The sequence below is a fragment of the Tympanuchus pallidicinctus genome, unplaced genomic scaffold, assembly GCF_026119805.1.
Source record: "Tympanuchus pallidicinctus isolate F22 unplaced genomic scaffold, pur_lepc_1.0 scaffold10, whole genome shotgun sequence".
Lineage (NCBI taxonomy): Eukaryota > Metazoa > Chordata > Aves > Galliformes > Phasianidae > Tympanuchus > Tympanuchus pallidicinctus.
In genome coordinates, this window is record NW_026294619.1 from 22749774 (window position 1) to 22764022 (window position 14249).

The 14249-nt window shown below is 39.6% G+C and overlaps 1 non-coding gene across 1 annotated transcript; it reads left to right on the plus strand.

Moving 5' to 3' along the window:
• Window positions 1-7905: 7905 nt before the first annotated feature.
• LOC128073004 (U6 spliceosomal RNA) lies at window positions 7906-8008 on the plus strand. Its single transcript, XR_008202584.1, has one exon. It is a non-coding gene; the product is annotated as a U6 spliceosomal RNA (small nuclear RNA).
• Window positions 8009-14249: the final 6241 nt, after the last annotated feature.

The window sequence follows — 14249 nt, forward strand, 5'->3', positions numbered from 1 at the left end:
CCTTTTTTTTTTTATATTTTTTGACAACTAATAAGATTTTTCAACCACAGTAGTAGGCTACATATTAACAGAAAAATAAATAATAATCTTACAGCCTCACAGTAAATTCATGCCTGCAGACAAAAAAAAAAAAAAAAGTAAATATGATACAATCTGTTACTAGCTATTTCACTCCAAAATATACTAAACATTTGCACTACAGATCCTATCAGTCCCTTTGAACTTTCTTTGCACTTTACGGGGTAATGAACCAAAAGGATTTGGACTTCTTTGCTGTGCCACAATAGCATATGGTAAAGAGTCTTTACTCTTCTGGAACATGTAGTCTGGCACTCAATTACATATAAATATTTTTCTGCAGCCTTCCTATGAAGTACATCTTACCTAGTGCACTACAGCCAAAAAACACCTAAACACAACATATTATCCTCCCAAAGATGTACCAAACATAAGGTAACCAACAACCTGAATTATAAGAATAAAAATTTGAGGCAACCATGGTTAATTTTGAAAATACAGTGGTAGACTGGTGCTTCAGACGCTAAAAGGTCACCTGTCTTGTGTCTTGTCCCTATAAGGCTACCTTTTATGGATGTTTAGTTTTGCTATTAAAAAAAATAAAATGTTACTTTTGGTTGCCAGGCTCTTCCCTGCTATCATCTTTACAAGTTTAACTCCTGCACTGTATTGTTTTCACGTAATTGTTATGTCTTTAATCTTTCAATTCCTGAAGTATGGTATGCTGTCCTCCTGCTACACTTAAGAGCCTTCTCATTTTAATAAAATGCTAATAAATACATATGCATTAACATAATACAATTATAATGTTACTAATGGAGAAGAAATGGGAAAGGATAGCAATCTTCATCTTGTACTAGCCCTTCTAGTAGCATGCACTCCTCTGGGAAGAACAGAATATTGCAGTTACCTGCAGAAGCCGACACACTGTAAGAAAATGACAAATGCAGTTGTGACATTTCTGACATTTCTATGAAGAAAGGGAACAGGCTGTACTTAATCTAGCCCTTCCCCTGAAAAAAAACATACAAAAAAAACCCCGTTAAACTGCTCACACATACACACACCCCTCACACCCAACAAAGCAATAAAACGCCTTTTGCTTTTTCTGATTAAAACACAAAGTACTTGAAACAGCTGATAGTCTTGCTACCTTTTTTTTATCTTTTTTTCTCCTGTGATACTGACAGTTCCCCAATTACTCTACTCCCAGCAGCAAAGATGACCTGCTCCCTGAAGGGCACACTGGGCAGTGGAAATATGCTGGACTCCTGTTAGAGGCACAATTAGGGACGAAGAAGAGCCAGCCTCTGCAGATATTGATTGTCAGTTCAGATTGTAGGAGAAATAAGCAGTATAGCACTATCTGTAGCTTTATTTTCTATTCCCAGCACAGCAGTTACAAACACCTTAAGAACAGATTTGCAGATTTGTAGCCTGCATCAATGCTTTCTTTAAAACAACTGACTTAGTAACTCCTAAAAATGAAGATATGCTATGAGATAATTAAATGTAGGAAATATGGCTGCTCTAAATCTCACCTTAGGGGTTTAACTGCTAGTCTATATTTTGAAAGAAGTAGTGATACCTTCTCAAAAGTGCTTTCTCATTTAAGCTCTTCACTTGTCTAATAAATAATTTAGACATAATATCAGGATTTATAAACGTAAGGAAAGTGCACCACTGGTAGATGTTTGTTAACTTTGGTAAGACAGTATCAGTTTTAATAGTCTAGGAAACCTATTTTTCTGGTATTTTAGAAATTTCATAGAAGCACCGAATGGCTTGAGTTGGAAAGGACCTTAAAAAATCATCCAGTTCCAACCTCTTTGCCATGAGCAGGGTTGCCACACACTACATCAGGTTGCCCAGGACACTATCATATTCTTTTAATTTTATAAGTTCAAGTAAATGTTTCTCAGCATATGGTTTTCTAGGATGTTGGTAGGGAGTTTCAGGGAGGTTTAGATCTATTATTTGCCATGACATAGCATTTACTATAGTTAACATTTCAATAATTTTTTCCGAAGATATTTACTTCTGATTATCTGATAATTTTTAAAGGAATTTCCACTGAACTGTTGAAAACTACAATAGAATGGAATGGAATAGAACTGAAAAAAAAAAAAAAAAAAATTAGAAGGGGTCTTAAAAGATTATTGAGTTCAATTGCCTGACCACTTCAGGGCTAATGAATAGTTAAAGCAGATTATTAAGGATATTATTCAAATGCTTCTTGAATGCTGACAAGCATGAGACATCAACCACCTCATTAAGAAGCCCGCTTCAATTTCTGAGCACCCTCAAAGTAAAGAAATTCAGCCTAATGCCCTCTCTGAACCTTTCCTGGTGCAGTAGTTTTAATATGTCCTGTCATTGCTACCAGGGAAAGGAGCTCAGCCCCTCCTGTACACTTCTCCTTGTCAGGAATTTGTAGAGAGCAATGAGATCACCTCTTGGGCTCCTTTTCTCCAGCCTAAACAAACCAAGTTTCTTCAGACTTTCCTTATAGAATATTCCTTCCTTTTACCAGTTCTGTTGCCCATTGTGTGCATTAAAGTGGCTTGACATCCTTTTCATACTTTGGAACTCAGAACAGCACACCGTATTCAAGGTAAGGCTGCATCAACAGGGAAATCACCTCTTTTGATCAGCTGCACTCTGTTTCATGCACTCCAGTACATGATTTGCCTCTTGGCTGCCTGGGCACACTGCTGGCTCACACTGAGCCTGCTGTCACCTGCAATCCCATATGCCTTTCTGCTGAGCTACTTTCCAGCCACTCATCTCCCAGTCTGTACCTCTGGTATTATTCCATCTCAGGTGCAGTACCCATTACTTTCTTTTGCTGAACTTCACTCTGCTGACAGTTGTCCAGTGCTAAAACCTACCCATATCTCTCTTCAAAGCCTCTCATCCTTTCAGTAGCCAACAGCATCTCATAAATTAGTATGATTAGCAAATCTGCGGATTCATTCCATTCCTGAATCCAGATAATTGATAATAATATTTAACAGGATTGGCCCAAGAATTGAGAACTGAGAAACACTGGTAGTGACTGGCCACCAGCCTGATATAGCTCCACTTGCTACAACTTTTTGAGTCCTATCATCAAACCAATTCATTGCCTAGCATAGCATGAAACTGATTGTCTCACCTGTTTGTTGGAGAATTTGCCCAGAAAGATGCTGTGTGAGATGTTTATCAAAGACCTTTCTAAAATATAGGATGATTATATCCACCACCTTCCCTTCATCCACAAAGCTAATGATCTTATTCCAGAGGATCAGATTACTTAGGCAGGACTTCACTTTGATGAACCCATGCTGACCATGCCTGGTCACAGCGTTGTTCTTTTACTGCCTTTCAACATCCGCCAGGACAATCTTCTCCATAACTTATCCTGAGACTGTGCTTAAACTAACAGATCTGTGGTTTTCTGGGTCTTCTCTTCCACCGTTGCTGTAGATTGGTATTGCATTGGCTATGACCATACTGGTATGTTCTTTTCCAAAGCACTTATTTTTTGTAGTGGTCTTGAAATATGTATTTCTTGCCTAAATCTGTATTACTTAAGCCTTTTCAAACTTAAGTGATCTTCCTCAATTTCCAGTGAGATTGAAAAAAATTTTGCATGGGTGTTCTATCAAAAAGCTACACTTTTTTACAATGATTTCTTCCCTGTCTGTTCAACCAGAAATCTCAGAATAAAATTTATTTCCAAAACAATCTCTGCTCTGTCAGCATAATCCCAGAATGTGTCTGCTTGCTGTACAGTAAATACCTGTGACTTTCTGGGGCTAGTCTAAACATTTATTTCTGCACTGTTCTTTATATTTGGATGAATAATGAAAATATGCTTTTCAAAGCACTAGGACTAAGATGTGATTACTCTTCCAAAGAATTTACAATACAAGGCACAAATTCCATAGGTCATATTATAATAGAACATAAAGGCTTTTTTTCCTTTTTTTTTTTTTTTCTTTTTCTTTTTAAACTTCCTACTGGAGGGAAAGCTTTCTTCAAATAGAAAACAGCCAAAATATGCTGTTACTGACAGCATTTAAGGTTGTTATCCAGAGTTTGGACATAAAACTTTATTATACAGTCATTTGAAGCAGTGAATTAACCAGTCTCCTACACAGAAAGGCCAAGCAATGCAGCCCCATTGTTCCAGAATTGGAGATCTCCCAGGGTCAGGATGTTTACTGCCAAACAGACAGAGCCCATTGCCTGTGTGCTATACAGCTTGCAGATAGCAGTAGGAGGAGATCTGTCAGAGATGAGCAGGCAGGCCCCTTGCTCCAATGAAAAGACATCAAGCACTATACCAAAGGCTTCCCCTGTAGCACCACACTAACAATAAACGATTATGTGGCCTCTATGAGTCAGTGACCAGCTGAAATAAGCTCGCCTAGTAGAGCATCTCCAAATGTCACAAAATGTTGCTGCTCCATGTGGTCAGTGCACTCTTTCTTTGTGAAAATAAACCCACACAAAATTCGCAAAAGTACCCCACTAACTTCAAATCACATGTGTTTTTTAAAATGAGGAAAAATAAGAACTGTAACTTTATACCATTATCATGCTTTTTCATGTTGGTCTGGATTGGCCTGAGAAGATGATCCATACAATTCACTTGTTTGGTTGGCTTTCTGTACAACTAATAACAGAATGATCCCTTTTTAAAAAGACTTAAAAAAAAAAAAAAAGGTGAGACAAAAGTAAAATCTTTCATTTTCAGTAAGCTCAGTGAATTATGCTTTTTTTTTTTTTTTTTTAAGGGGTAAGGTGCATTAAAAATTTTAAAAAGAATAATTTAAAAATCAGCAATTGAAATTACATGTTGCATTCTCACCATGAAGGAGATATTTTAGTCTAAGCATTGATGAAGTAGCCCTTGGACCAGTCCAAGTAGAACAAAAGTAGAAGGGAAAATGGCCCCATTTGGAGCTTCTGGCAGAAAGCTCCAGAAGAAACTTGACGTTAACCCTTAGGATTTTGAAGATGAGGATACAGAACATGACTGCTATACTTCAAATGAAAAAGAGAGATTGGCAGCATGGAAAGAGGTCTGAGCTGCTTCAGAAGTTTAATAAAGCACAGCTCCTTTTGGCACCCAGCTGCCTATGCTGGGCTGGATGTTCAAAGAGATGGTCCCTCCACATATCATGAATCTGATACTATGTGGGGTAAATGGATTAAATGGATCACACTGATCACACAACAAGCTGTAGCAAGAAATCCAGGAATCTCAGAAGTGATTATGGAATGGCCTGAAGGCAAAGATCTTGGAATACTGCCAGATGAAGAAGTGATGCATGCTGAAGAGTCCCCACTGTATAATAAACTGAGAATGAGAAGCAATATGCCTTGTTCACTGACGGGTCCTGTCATTCTGGGAGTCAAAGGTGACAGGCTGAAGTATATACTACTACTCAACAAGTTGCAGAGACTCAGAAAAAGGCAAGCCTATCAGTGGGATTGCTTTCATTCAAGGTCCTGTATGCACTTGGTGGGCAATGCAGAAGAATGGATAAGTTCAATATGTACCTCAAGGCAATTTGAAATTAGTTGAGAATAAACAATTATTTGAACTGTATGAAGTTAGTTGCTATATAATGCTGTACATCATCATTAGTATGGTTTCTATATGTCATATCGATGGACTTACATTTAGATTCACCCAGATGAATGAAGAATGAATTCTGATGGAAGCAAGCATAGCACAATGGTAGTGGAATCAGAACTAGATTTATCATGCAACAATCCATCATAATGCAGCCTCTTTCCTGTCTTGAATGACTGCTATAACAGATGAAGATCAGAGTCATGGACTAAAAAAATTCAACTGATCATTTTACAGGGATGGCCCAAAGAGAAAATGATACCTGTGTTTTTGTATCAAAAGACAGGAAAGGTGGTAATTAAGTGGTATGTATAGGAAAGTGTGGGGCCTGAGCATGATGCACATGGTATGGAATAAGGGAATGGATGTTGTTCTGATTTTTACTGAGATAATTTTTTTCATAGTGGCTGGTATGATACCACGTTTTGGATTTACAAGAAAAAAGTAGTATTGATATCACACTAATGGTTTAGTTGTTGCTGAGCAATGCTTATGTAAGTCAATGCCTTTTCATCTTCTCAAGCTGACTTGGGCTAGTGGTGCACAAGGAGCTGGCAGAACAACTAACCAAAACTGACCAAAGGGATAACCCATATCATATGGTACTGTGCTCAGCAATAAGAATTGCAGTCGACTGGGAAGTAAGAGAGTGCTTTATTTGGAAAATTATATTGTACTGCAATCTGTGATGTGTCTCACAAAAGTAGTATTTGGCCAGGTTGGATATTAGGAAAAATTTATTCCCCAAAAGAGTAATCCAATTTTGGGGAACAGGCTGCCAAGGCAAGTTATGGAGTTACTATCACTGGAGGTGTTGTAGAAATGTGTAGATATGGCACTTAGGGACATGGCTAGTGGGCATGGTGGTGACGGGCTGACAGTCAAACTAGATGATTTCACAGGTCTTTTCCAACTCAATGATTCTATGATTCTATATACCATTTGCTAACTAAACTCTCTGTTTTTTTCTCATCTTTTTATTTTGTAATCTCCAATACACAGTGCATGGACACAGTAAGCTACTTGTTTGATAGCGATAGATAGAGCAATCTGGTTTCCTTTGTTCTCCTACAGTAATTAATAGCAGAATCAAAGACAAACATAAAGAAATAAACAACAGGGAAAAAAAAAAAAGAAAAAAAAAAAAGAAAAAAACACTTGTATTTCCAAATGTTTATCTGAGTTTGATAAGTCAAAATGTCTTAAGTATACAAGATGCGTATAATAGCAATATGATCTGTGCTATAAACAGAGAAAAACATTGGAGAAATTATTTATTTTATACTAAAAATATGTAATAATTTTGTTTGTTTTAGTAAAGTCAATTGTAGTTGGACTTCAAAGTGACACATTTGAAGTTCACTTTAATTTAAGATATACATAGGATTTAATAAAAAGTGTTTTTTATAGGAAAATACTAAGAAAGGAAAATACAGAAATCAAATGTGATTACAGAGAAAATAATATCAAATGGTTCAGATTTAACATTAATATTTATCATTGTATATCAACTTAGAAACCCTGTTATCAGTTTCATGTGGGCAGAACATTCTGTATGCACCAGGCCAAATTATTATGATCCACAGATGACATAATTAGGCTTTTTTGCCTCTACAGTAGGTTAGTTGGTATAAGAATATTTCTAAGAATATTCATGAAAGCAAACTTAATTATGGAAATGATAACATGTTCTATAGTTACTTGCATGCTTTAATGTTTGAATTAAAACCCACCATGTCATTAAGACTGCTTTAGTATAAAAAGTTAAAGATGCTTTGAAGGGCTTAGCTGAATTACAAGCAGCAAAACAAGATTGAGAATGCACATGGATCACAGAATCATAGAATTCTAGAGGTTGGAAGGGATCTCTAGAGAACAGAGTCCAACTCTAGAGAACAGAGTCCAACTACCTGCTAAAGCAGGTTTTCTACTGCACATCGCACATGAAGGCGTACAGATCAGTCTTCAATATCTTCAAAGAAAAGCACTTCACAACCTCTCTGGGCAGCCTACTCCAAAGCATCATCAATTTCATAGTAAAGTTTTTCTTGTGATAGTGTGGAACTTCCTGTGTTCCAGTTTCTTACCACTGCCCCTTGTTCTATCGCTGCACACCACAGAAAACAGTCCAACACATAAATTTGACTCGCACACCTTAGGTATTTATGAAGCTATGAGATCACCTCTCAGACGTTTCCTCTTCTGATGGACAGGTCCCTCAGTCCCTTTCCTCTTAAGTGAGATGCTCCAGATTGTTTTTGCTTCAGCAGCACATATACTAAAATTGGAACAATACAGGGTAGATTAGTGTGCCTTGTGCACAAGGATGACATACAAATTTGTGAAGCATTCCATATTTTCCTTCTACTGGAGAAGCTGGCAGCTTGTGGCTTGGACAGATACACTCTTTGCTCATAAAGAACTGTCTGGAGGGCTGGGTCCAGAGAGCAGTGGTGAGCAGATTTAGATACAGCTGATGACCAGTCATGAGTGGTGCTCCCCAGAGGTTGGTACTGGGGTCTGTCCTATGCAGTACATGTATTGATGACCTGGAAAAGGGTATTGAATGCACCCTCAGTTGCAGATGGCACAAAGCTGAGAGGAAATGTTAGCCTGCCTGAGCATATTAAGGCCTTTCAAAGGAATCTGGACAGGCTGAACAGCATAGCTGGGATGAAGTCAGTGGGATGAAGTCCAACATGACCAAGTGCCAGGTCCTGCACTTTGGCCACAACAACCCCTGACAATGCTACAGGCTTGGGTCAGAATGTCTGGAAGACTATGTAGGTCATCGGTTGGCTGAACATGAGCAAGCAGTGTGCCCAGGTAGCCAAGACCAATGGCATCCTGGTCTGGAGGGGTCTGGAGCACAAGTCTTATAAGGAGCAGTTGAGGGAATTGGGATTATTTGGTCTGGAGAACAGAAGGCTTAGAGGAGGCCTTACTGCTCTCTATAGTTACATGAAAGGAGATTGTGGGGAGGTGGAGGTTGGCCACTTCTCCTGCATAACTAGAGATAGGATGACAGGTTTGCAGCAGGGGAGGTTTAGGTTGGATATTAGGAAAATTTTCTCCTCTGAAAGAGCAGTCAGATGCTGGAACAGGCTGCCCAGGGAGGTGGTTGAATTATTGTCTCTGAAGGTGACATTTAGATGAAACATAGTTAGAATTTAGATGTGGTACTAAAGGGCATGTTTTAATGGGGAAATACTGTTGGTGGATGGACAATTGGACTAGATGATCTTGGAAGTCATTTCCAACCTTGGTGATTCTATGATTCTAATCATCTTTACGGCCCTTGGCTGGACTCTCACTAGAAGTTCTCTGTTTTTCTTTAACTGAGGATCCCAGAACTGGACAAAATACTCCAGACGTGCCCTTACCAGTGCAAAGTAGAGGAGCAGAGGAGGATCACTTCCTTCAACCTGCTGGCTGTGTTGTTTTTAATGCATCCCAAGGTACCATTTGCCTTTTGGGCCACAAGGATACACCTCTGGCTCATGGCCAACCCATTGTCCACCAGAATATCCAAGTTCTTCTCTGCAGAGCTCCTCTTCAGCAGGTCAGCCCCTAATCTGTACTGATGCATGGGGTTATTCCTCCCCATGTGTAGGACTTCGCACTTCCTTTGTTGAGCCACATCAGGTTCCTCACTGCCCAGCAAGGTGAGGCAGATTTTGTGTCAACTACAGACAGAACTGACTTAAGTTGAGGAAAATTAATTTTATTTATTGTCAATTAAAATATTCAAGTAGACAGGAAGAAGGAAACCATATAAAAACATCATCTGTCCTCCCCCTTTCCTTGGTTTACCTTCGTTCCTTTATTTCAGACTCCTCTACTCTGTCCTGGAGTGGTGTAGGTGGGTATCATGGAGGACAGAGTTACAATAAGTTAGAAGCGGTTTCTCTGCTTCTTCCTCCTCACACTATTTCATTGCTTCAGTATAGGCTCCTGTAAGACATTATTATTTTTATGCCATTGCCTCAAAGCTTGCTAATGAGTAAGTCCTAAGAAGTCCTTGACCAGGGTTGAGAAATCCTTTGTCTAGAAAACACAGATGAACAAGTCCTGAGTAAGGGTTGTGAAATCCTTTGTCTGAGGGACACAGATGGACAAGGCTAGGAGCAATGAGAGAAAGATAAGCTGCAGATTAATGGCTGGGAAGCAATTTTTTGTGGGCTTATCTCAAGGAAGATGGCTATCTCAAGAGGTGCTGCACATGACTCTTACCCAAGCGCCCAGGAAAGCTATGCTGGCAGAAGAAGAAGGATAAAATCATGAGGTTTAGGGTTTCTGACAACAGATTCCTCATGAAGAAAAAGAGGGTTTTTCAGACATGAGAAGCCTCACGTCCTGCCTCTCTTCCTCCTGGACCTACTTTGGAGCAGCACCTTCCTGCTGCCTAAGGCCAGCCATGCTGCTCTCCCCTGAAAGGTTTCTGACAACAGATTCCTCACAATGTGATGCCTGCATGCTGAAGAAGAAAAACAAAGGTGTCTGCCATCAGAAGCCCCACAAGCTGATGCCTGCATGCTGACAAACTCTCTCCTGAGCCCACTACCTGAGTCCTGCTGCTTCTTTCTGGACTTACCCTGTGGCTTCTTCCTGCTACCTGCTTGCTGCCCAAGGCCAACCACACCGCTGATGCTCTCCCCCTGCGCTTTTGCCTCGGACCTTCGGAATGGTGTGCAACAGGACCACTGCTGAATCCTGGGGGTGACTATCCCTGCTTTACACAATTCTTGCTTCTTTCCTATCTTTTCTATTGCCCTCCTTCCCTTCCCCATCACTCTAATTCATAATAGTCGCCGTCCTCCCCTTCCCCATCTCCCTGATTAAGATTTGTAATAAACCGGTTGGACCAACACTGTTTCTTAATCTCACACTGGGTATACATGTATCAAAGAACCTCCTCTCCCTGCTATAAATTGGAGCGAGACAGCTCCCCATAGCCCACAGCTCTTTCAGAGCTTATTCAGGCTTATTCATCTGCTTTGGTATGTGTCTTCTATTCACTCTGGTGTTCGTTCCCTCCTGTTTCTCTCTGATCATAGTGTTCCATTTATTGTTCTCCCCTGTTTTTGTCCTTCCTTCTCCTTTCTCTGTGCAGTAGTTTCTGCCCTTCCCTCCCCAGGCTTTCCCAACCCTGCAGGGCGGCTGCTGGGCCCAGCCCTAAGCTGACCCATGGAGCCAGCTGGAGCCATCTGTCTCATACAATAGGGCAGCACCAGCCTTATCTCATGCTGCCGCCCCACAGCTCCCTGACTCTCCATAAACAAAAGTAAAAATAGTACATGTCTGTCTACTCTTTTTTGGCATACATATCTATACAGATAATGTCTCTTCTTCCTATATACAAGAGAAATACAGAAGAGAAAATTTGAATGAGCATAAATGCACACACCAGGAGACATCTCATTCTACAGAACAGAAATGCATACACAGAAAAATTTACAACTTGGAAACATGATCATGAAAAAGACAGATATATTCATTGAACTTGTTCCATTTCATAGCTCAGTCATTGACATCTGTGAACCAAACTGACAAGATTTTACATTTTTATAGTCTAATGCTGTATTCTACATATTTGTATACTATGGCAGTTTCTATGCTGTGCTGGAAAAGGTTCCAGTTCCTTGTCAAACCCAAGTCTCTACTAAAGGTTTATTTCGTATATAAACAAAGTGTGGAATTAAGAGTTCTATTGAAAGAGATCACTTCAGATGATTACCTCTATAAATTCTCTTTTTCACAGAACATATTTCATTCTACTCAAAGTCAGAACAAAGCGAAAATGTCCTACCAAAATGTCTCACTGGTATTTTGCACTTTATGAACTGTCAGTATGATATAATGTAAAGTCAGAAACACATATATAACTGTATCACAACCCACTGGAATGGAAAGTCTGCAGAGAAAGCATTGGAAAGAAATTAGAGAGAATGACATAAAATATAAAACTGAATGAAAGATGTTACTGGTAATCTGTGCTGTTGACAAAATCCTATTTTCAATCCAACTAACTTTTTCCCTTTCTCTAAAATGAAATGAAAGATCATTATAGATAATAATTTCCCTCCCCCACAGCCCACTGCTGGACAAAAAGGAATGGCATTAGACAGGGTGTTTAAGGTCTCATGGAAGTCAAAGATCTCACATTGCTCTGACAGCACAGGGCTAGAAGGCTGTCCCTCTCACCCCTCATGACCCAGGGGTTTACCACCCAGTGAGGAGACTTAAAAGCCATCTGCTGGAGTACTAGCTCTCTCCAGGCACTGTAATAGGGGGCTGGGCTTGGGACAGCTAAATGTATTGGCAAAGTGTTGCCATTCCTTTTCTAGGAGATGGCTCTAGCTCATATACTTCATATGCTACTTTAAACTCTGCCAAGCCCCAAGGTCACCCTAACACTGGCCTTATAATCTGTGAGCCGTAACTAACTCCTCTGCAGTCTTGCTCTACTGCACTCAACAGATATCAGATGAAGTAAAAAATCTGTCCCCACACTTAGGAAGCATAATCTTCATGTCATTAAGTAGAAGGATCTCCTGAAATATGATAACATTTTCATTCTTATGACATACTTAAACATACTCCCTTACAATCCCCTGAAATAAGAGTTCATATAGTTTCTTTTCCAACAAAATATTTCCCCCCCCCCCCTTCACTCTTCCAACTGCATCATCCTGTAGGATTTTGTTTATATCTCAGTAGACAGATAGAAATAATACTAATTCTTTCTGTTGGTAGCAGACCATATAGCTCTAGACTATAAAACAATATATATGCTCATTTGTTTTCAAACATCGTTTTCTCCTAGCCATACTTATTCCCAAGGAAAAGAACATAAAGCAAGACTGAATGAGTTTACAAGATAAGCAAATGTGGATGACATTTGGCCATGTCACAGCCATTATGTTGAACCAAACCCAGATTAATTCCATGATATTGTTATGCAATGACATGCTACCAGCCTTGAATTCCAGCTGAGTACAGATTTCCAAATAAGGGCAGGACAGGACAGACACCGGGCAGGACATGTCTAGAGATTTCAAGATGAAAGAAATTTTGAAATTGATTGATCGAATCGGGGGGGGAAAATAAAATAAAATAAAAATGCAACAACTGCTGGAGGTTTAAGGAATTTTTAAGTTTTGAGAATATTTCTATACTTCCTTTTGTTCCCAAGGAAAAAAAAATCAAATTATTGTTGATGCTTGATTTCATTCATTGGACAATTTGAAGTTTTTATATACTTTGCTATGTCATCTGCTATCTACTTTCAGAGCAAGTAAACAAATCTGTAAATGCAATTCAGGAGATCTGTATCACTTGTGAATTAAAACATTCTGAAGAGTAATAACACATTATACAGTCTACTGATAGATACTATTCCGTGCTGTCCATAAAAAAAGCTATCTAAAGCAACTTGCCCTTCTGGTTGCATTACATTATTAATAAGGCACGCAAATAAGAAAAATTCTAAAGCATAACTTTTAGTTTTGTTTCTAAAATCAAGGATACGTCTTTTGTACGGCATAAAGGAAACAAATACTTGTTATATCTTCAAATGTCAAAGTGGTTTGTGTGGACTCACTTCAAAAAATAACGTCTAGAAGTTTCCTGCAGTGCACAGTTTTCTCCATTAACTAACCTAACCTAACCTAAACACAGCTTTTCCTGGAGGAACCACTGTGAGAATCAAAGTAAAGAAACTGCAAATGCTTCATGTGCTCTCTTTGTCATAGCCATTCCTTAAAATTCTTCATATATTTTTTCACTAGTATTGGAAAATAGCAATGCCCGTCGGAGTTCTCATGGATCCAGCTACACTAGTGCTTGTCTTTAAAGTCTGGATCTTCATCACAAGATTTCTTGACTCCATTAAGAACCAGTATAGAAATTGGAAAACCTCAGTAAACATTAGTTGAACACCTGACTTTTGCAAGCATAAGGACTTTTTATTTTCTGAGGCAATCAGCACCACTGCAGGTATGTTCTGCATCAGAGTGGGAAACTGTGACTGTGAGTGGTGGGTCCTGAAAACTGGGAGATCCCAGGACAAGGAGAAAGCAACACAAGGCTGCTGAGAGCTGCTTGGAGCCTCCAGTCCTCACAAGAGCAGATGACATGATAGGGGCAGGGCCAAGAGCAGCAGCAGAACATCCCTAGACATACAAAGGCAAACCCAGGAGTGCAGTGACCAGGAACATGGCAAGTAGAACAGGCAGTAAGAGCATGGCACTGCAGTTCATGCAAGATGGCCTGCTTTTGTCTCATCTGGGAGCAGGAGGGAACAAAACTCCAATGAAAAAAATGTGGTGACCTCCCACCTCAGTGATTGATCTGAAGCAGAAATGCAGACAGAAGAGTTACAGTTTTTCTGGGCTGATGCATGGACCCAGACAGACCTCACGAAGAGCTGCCCAGAACTTTGGCTATGGGGAACTCCAGAATCTGGAAGTTCCCCAGAGGTTGGAGGAAAGACTGAGGTGTCGTAGTTGCAAATGCGCCTAGCTGACAAATTTTTTGAGCCGGTGGCCAGGTTACAAGAGGAAATCACAATGTTGAGAAGCCTCTGGCAGTGAGAGAGATT